The sequence below is a fragment of the Equus quagga genome, chromosome 1 (assembly GCF_021613505.1).
Source record: "Equus quagga isolate Etosha38 chromosome 1, UCLA_HA_Equagga_1.0, whole genome shotgun sequence".
In the NCBI taxonomy this organism is placed as follows: Eukaryota; Metazoa; Chordata; class Mammalia; order Perissodactyla; family Equidae; genus Equus; species Equus quagga.
The window spans coordinates 137,665,255-137,672,586 of NC_060267.1; positions in this window are offsets into that span (position 1 = coordinate 137,665,255).

Consider the following 7,332-nt stretch of genomic DNA (forward strand, 5'->3'; position numbering starts at 1 on the left):
GCCTTATGGATCCATCTGTGAGTGGCCTGTCTCTGCCACACAAGCCCTCCTGGGGCAACTCGGTCTTGGAACCCCCTTCCTCAGTGCCCTAGTGGCCACATCCACGTTCACCCCAAGTTGTGTTGAGGCATTATAGAGTGCGGAGATTTCGATGTCAACTGAATAAATGCTTAAGAGGGTCTCTTATGTCTCAAGCTCTGCTCTCCTGGAGGTTGTGGGGTTGCATATAACACACTCTGTAGAGAACTAGCTTTCCATTTAGCTTGGGAAGCTCTTCATGGTGTCCATTCAATTCTAGAAGAGCCAGAGATGAGGATCCTGTCTACCTTGACATGAGTCTGGTGGATATCTTTAGCCAGTAGGTCCTGCTGCCTGTGCTCCTTTTGTAGCCATGAGCATGCCTCTAGTTGGGAGTATTGTAGTTGAGTTTGGCAGGCTCATGCAGTCAGGAGCAGGGACCAAGTGGACAGAGACTAGAGCCTGGCCTACTTACACACTCCTGTACCTCTCCTGGCTGCCCTGGAACAAACGTGCCTTGAGGAGACACCGAGGGCTGGGTGAGCGTCAAGACCCCTTACGCCCTAAGAGCTGAGTTCCCACAAGAGGAGGCTAGGTGGGAGGACCTGGCTTTGTGTGTGTGTGTGTGTGTGTGTGTGTGTGTGTGTGTATAGCTTTTACCCAATCACCAGACCTGGTGCCGCACAGTCACCTGCACTGGCTGCCGATCATCTCCCAGCCTCTGTCTCCTGCCCACCCATCCTTCCATAGTCAGTGCTAGGGCCCCCATATATCTGTGGACCTCAGTGGGCAGTCTGTGATAGTCCCACCTGCTGCCTGAGGGAGGTGGAGGCGGGAAAGTCTGCTTTTCCCATCCAGCTGCTTACAGGTAAACTTGGTAAATGCTCACACTGTCCCTTTACAGAAATGCACAGCTGGGCGGACTTGGAGGCCCGAGTCTTGCTACATGCCACTCTCACTTGCGGAACAAGCTACCTTGTTCTTTCCTGTGATGTTCCCCTGCTGGGAATGTCAGTATCACTTCTCATTTCCTTCTCTCTTCCTCCTCATTGGTTAAGAACCCATATAAGCATTCAGTCCTCCCCAGAGCCTCTCCTGTGGACTACCCTGGGCTGTGTCATGTGCTTTCTTCTGGGCTCCCCTGAATCGAGTAGTCGTGTGCTGTTCCTCACTCGTGTTTCCACTGGGTGGCATTTTGTTCCTCAAGGCCAGGGGACTCTGTCTAATCATTCTCTATCTTCTACCCTCTAGCTGCAGGCTTGGAATAGAGAAAGACTTCAGGAAATACTTGGTGGCTGAGTGAATGAATGGGTAAATGACTACTCCCATCTCTGTTGCCTTACTCCTTTCTCTCAGTGCCCTCACGGTTCATTGCTCTGTCCCCCTTTTCCTTTCCAGGTTGACTTGGCAAAGAGGGAAAACCACCACTGGGTAGGCAAGAGTTACAGCCCCTGCTGTAGGAGAAGTCCCAGGCTCTGGGGAGTTTATGGCCCCAGATGGGGTGCCCTTTGGTATTCTGATATTAGACTATGTTTCTTGTTGGGGAAAAGGAATTCAGTTCAAGCAGCTTAGTTACCTAGCCTTAGCCTCTGGCTACCAGAGAAGCCGGGCATGGCCTCTCAGAGAGCAGAACACGAACTGCCAAGTAAATGGTAGCCATTTTTACTCTTTGCAACAAATATTTACGGAGTACCTTTTGTACAGCAGGCACTGGGTTGGGGCCCCAAATAAGATGATGATTGCAGGTGCGAGGAAGAGGTGGCCATTAGGACGACCTTTAGGTCAGGGACTTGCTGGCTGAGTAGAACCGTCCTCTGAAAGAGATAGATGACACAGGGAGAAGAGGAGGTTGAGAGGCAGGCAATGAGTTCTACTAAAAATATTGGACTGTAAAGAAAAAAAGGAACAAACAAAAAATGCTGAGGGTTTCTAGTCAAAAGCAGCAAGTGACATATAGCAATGAGCATTCCTAGTGCTTAGATTGTGGTCTTGAAATTCAATACCCCACCAAAAGAAACCAGGGTTTCTTGGAGAAATGGCTTGAAAAGTTTCCAGGGCAGAAGATGTATAAAGTGAGCCTGAAATTTTATGTCATTCCAGATAGCAAGGAAGCTATACGAACTACTAGGATCATGTCAAAAGATCTCAGGAGCCATTGGAAGAGGTACTCTGTAGTGATGTGTGGCGTGAAGTCCCTCAAAATCCCACTTGCAGAGAAATCACACCTATTCCCCAGCTTCTGAAAATACTGACTCACAGTTGCACCCCTCACAAAAGTGCACTCAGCTGCGGGGACTGGTTCATGCCCCGTTACCTCCCCTCACAGTGGGTGGCCCACAGCAAAGGAGTAGCGCGCAGGGATGCAGAGGCCCAGCCTCCTCGCCTCAATCTGGGACAACCTGAAAGGGCCTCTTGTAGCATCAGCTGAGACCTCAGCAGCAAAGCCTTGTAACTCAGCTTCTCCCATTGCCTAATTCTGCCTCCCTTGCTCCCCGACAGGCGTTTCTCCCAAGAGCACCCTTCGACAGTCCCTCGCATCCAGTTCTACCTGAGAGTCTGTTTGGAGGGAACCCTATCGAAGACACTTGGCTTGGCCAAGGTGGAGCACCTGGAGTTTCAATAAGTGTTTCAGTTATCGATTGCTCTGTAACAAACTCCCCCACAACCCAGTGGCCCGGAACAACAGTTTTTCAAGGTGGTTCTGTTCTACCAAGTAGCCATGAGCACTGAATTAGCAAACACTGAACAACTGCTCCTCAGGGAAATGCAGGATGAGATTCCCGGGAACCTCTGATCGCAACATTTTCATCAAATGCTCCATATGTAACCTTATTTTATGTTTGTTTCTGGTTCAAGACACCTTATTTAATACCCTATGCTGATTTGTTATCATTGAACTCATGGCCAACAGCAGTGTCATTCATGTGTGCCTGAAGCGAACCTAACACATCTGTTTTCTCTGCAATGCACACCACAGCCTGAAGGTTTAGCAGCACTAGACAGCACTTCAGCAATTTGCTTGGGGTGTGGGGCCATCTTAAACAGCAAAATCACCACCAAAGAGACACAACAATGTAAAATATAGGGCATTAAATAGACCCGGAATAGGACATCTGTTTACACTTTGAGAGCTGAAACTAGAAGGCAGAGTGTCATCTCATCTGATCTCAGCTGAAAACATTGCTTTTGTTGTTTCTGGTGAGAAATCTGTTACCTTTGTCCCTCTTACTTACTTTATCATTGATTTTGAGCAATTGGGTTTGGTTTAGTTTTCTTCGTGTTTCTTTGTTATTCCTATGTCTTTGCTATTCATTGAGCTTTTGGAGGTCTGAGGTTATAGTTTTTATCAAATTTGGAAAATGTTTGGCTATTATTTCTTTAACTATTTTTGTCTCCCCTGCCCTGCAACTCTCCTGTTGGAACTCCAGTGACAAGTGCATTAGGTCACAGCTCACAGTGCTCTAGGTTTTTAGACTCTCTTTTCTCTCCGTGTTTCATTTTGGATGTGTTCTTTCTTGTCGTGTCATTAAGATCACTAATGTGGGGGCCGGCCCTGTGGCCAAGTGGTTCGCGTGCTCCGCCGCAGGCAGCCCAGTGTTTCGTCGGTTCGAATCCTGGGCGCGGACATGGCACCACTCATCCAGCCACGCTGAGGCGGCGTCCTACATGCCACAACTAGAAGGACCGACAACTAAGAATATACAACTATGTACTGGGGGGCTTTGGAGAGAAAAAGGAAAAAAATAAAATCTCTAAAAAAAAAACCGATCACTAATCTGCAATGTTTAATATAGTGTTAACCTCATCAGTCCGTGTATTTTTTTCATCTCACACATGGTAGTTTTCATATTTAGAAGTTTGATTTGGGTCTTTTGACATCTTTACTATCTCTGCTTAACTTTTGAATGCATTCACAGTTATAGTAGCTGTTTGAATATTCATGCTTGTGTGTTCAACATCTGCGTCAGTTCTGGGTTGGTTGGATTGACTGGTTATTCTCCTCATTAGGGGTTGTATTTTCATCCTCCTCGAATGCTGAGTATTCTTCGATTGGATACCAGGCATTGCGACTTTTACCTGAGTGTTTGATATTTTCCTAGGAATATTCCTTTTTTTTTTTTATTGCGGTAACATTGGTTTATACCATTATGTCCATGTCAAGTGTACATCATTATATTTTGATTCCTGTGTAGATTACACCTAGGGATATTCTTGAGCTGTATTTTGAGATGTAGTTAAATGACTTGGAAACTGATATTTTCAGGTCTTGCTTTTAAGATTTGTTAGGCAAGACTGGAGCAATTCTCAGTCCTCCCTGTTGCTGAGGCAGGACCTTCTTGAATATGCTACCCAGTGCCCCGTGAATCTTGAATTTTCCATTCTGGTTGATGGGAACAGGCACTATTCCTGGCCTCCTGTGAGCAACAGGTGTTGTTACTTCTAGTCCTTTGAAGTGGTTATTTCTCTAGCTTCAGGAAGTGTCCTCACACACGTGCACTGATGAGTACTCAGTTGAACACTCAACTCTGCAGATGTCCGGAGTTCTCTCTCTGTGCAACTGCCCGCGGTCCAGGATTCTGTCTGAAGAGCTGCCTTGGTGTCCCTGGCCTCTCAGCTTTAGCTGCTCACCTCAGGGAGCCTGCTGGGTTCTGCCTGCCTTCTCGCTCTCTGCACTGCAGCCTGGGGGCCATCTCTCAAGGCAGGAAGCTGAGGCAATCAGGACTCACCCCGTTTGTTTTCCACCTATCAGCTGTCCTGTTCTTTATGGCCTGGTGTCCAGTGTCTTGAAAACTGTGTTTCATAATTTTGTCCCTTTTTGGTTGTTTCAAGCGGGAGGGGCAATCCCTGTTAGTGTCTCTTGGCCAGAAGGAGAAATCAGCATATGCGTGTAATAATATTCTTTTATAATTCAAAAACACTCTGTCACATCTTTAAGTTACTTCCCCTTTTGCATTCTGTATTTGCTTTCTTTTCTCTTATTCAACCTTACCAGGATGTTGTCTCCTGTTAAACTTTTCAAAGAACAAAGGTCCGATTGTGTTAATTCCATAATTTTTTCTCTATCTTGATTTCTGCTGCTATTTCCCAGTATTTCCTACTCCTACTTTCTCCCAAACCTCTTCTTTGAGTTTACTCCACTGGTATTGTTCACTTCTTGAGTGGAATATTTAGCTCATTTGTTATCAGTTGTCTTTATTTTCCTACACAGTCAAAGCCAGAAGTTACTTTCCAGGACTCCTTTGGCTGTATCCCTGACGACTTCATACGAAGTGCTTTCATTGCCAGTCATCTCTAAATAGTCATCATTTCCCTCAGGATTTCCTTTTTAGTAGGAGGACCATTTACTCAGCTGTTGGTTTTGTTTCATAAATATGAGATTTCTTTAAAAAGTTGATTTTAGGAGGCCGGCCCCAGGGCATAGCAGTGAAGTTGGTGTGCTCCGCTTCAGTGGCCTGGGGTTTGCTGGTTTGGATCCTGGGCACAGACCTATGCACTGCTCATCAAGCCATGCTGTGGCGGTGTCCCACATATAAAACAGAGGAAGATGAACACAGCTGTTAGCTCAGGGCCAATCTTCCTCAGCACAAGGAGGAGGATTGGTGGCAGATGTTAGTCCAGGGCTAATATTCCTCCAAACACAAAAGAACGTTGATTTTGATATTACTGACATGTGGCTCAAGAACAGAATCGGTACCACATTGATTCCTTGAGTTTGTTGGTCTTCCTCTGTGGCCTTGTTTCCAAATGTTCCCTGTGTGCTCAGTAAGAATGAGTGTTCTCTGTTAGTAGTTGTAAAATTCATCATATTGCTATGAGGTCAAGATTATCAGTTGTGATAGTCCAATATTCTATATTTTTGCATAATTTTGCCTACATAATAGCAGCTTCTTAAGAGGAGTGTATCAAAAGCGCCAATTTCCCATAAGTTGGTCTTTTGTTGCCTTACCTATTAAAGGCTTATCATTGCATCTTCTTGATATTTTTTAATTCTTTCTGTATATAAATCCATCCGTCACTTATATAGTCTTTGCCTTAAATGCTATGACCTAGTAACACAGTTGCTATCCCACCTTTCTTTTGCATCAGATTTGCCTGGTATTTTGTTTTCTCTCCCTTTATTTCCGATGTATCCGTATCTCTTTGTCTCTTCAGATAGTGTATTTGTGGGCCTTATCTTTTTCTGCAATTTGAAAGTCCTTGTTTTGTCTGGTATGTTCAATGCATTCACACTTCTTGCAACTGCTATTGTATTTAGACTCAAAGCGACCATTTTGTTTTGTGTTTTCCACTTATCACACTTTCTCTATGTGTTTCTTTTTATCTTCCTTTGGATAGACTGCACTTACTTCTACTTTTAAGGGCTCCAGTGATTAAATGATGCTGAGGTGTCCAATCCAGAATGTCTCTGTTTTAAGGTGGATAAAATTAATTACATCTTCAAAGGTGTTAAGAGCACTACCGAGATCAGTTTCTGTTTCAATGAGCAGGAGTTGAGAATCTTGGACGATTCTTAGAATTCTTAGAATCTTAGAATTCTGCCCACACAGCCGGTTCCCGTCAACACGAGGCCAGGGGCGGGAGCCGCTGCGAGGGGTTGCCGCAGAGGGCTGAGGCCGGATGTGCCCATGGCATCGCCGGGCGGCCCCCGTGGAGGCGGCGGCAGCTCCCTGGGCCTCCTGCTCTGGCTCCTGCTCCTTCAGATCCGGCTCGGGGAGGCCCGGGCAGGCAGGAGGGCGGGCGGGCTGGCGGGGTGGGGTGGGGTGGGGTGCAAGGGGACTGGGCTGTTCAAGTGGAGGTTGGGGCGTGGGGAGGCTGCCACAGGAAGAGGCAGGTGCCAGGGCATTGGGGGCGGAGAGGCCCTCAGGCCAGCTCCTGTTCTCATTGGTCTCTCATCTTCCCCAGGTGAGGGTTCCCCACCCACGGAGGCTTCTGCGATCACCCCAGCAAGCCCAGAGGCCCCCTCACCTCCAGGGCACCTGGAATCCCTGAAGATCTCAGGACTCACTGTAGCTCCAGGGCCTTCAACACCCACAGTGGGAGAAACCCTGGGCTTGGACCAGACCGCTGGGTCTGGAACGCTCTCTGCTCCAGGTACTGCATCTGAACAGGTCTGTAGGGACAGACCTTCCTGGGAGGCCAAAGGGGAACACTGCTGCCCCGCAGGTTGAAGGCTCAGACTCTGTGGTGGAGAGTTTGAGAGGAAACCTGACTCTGTCCTAATGGTGGTGGTGGTAGTGGGCAGGGAGCGGGGGCAGCAGTTTCACCTCCAGTCCCCTCTCTTGACTGAGCCAACCAGGATGTGGCCATCGAAAA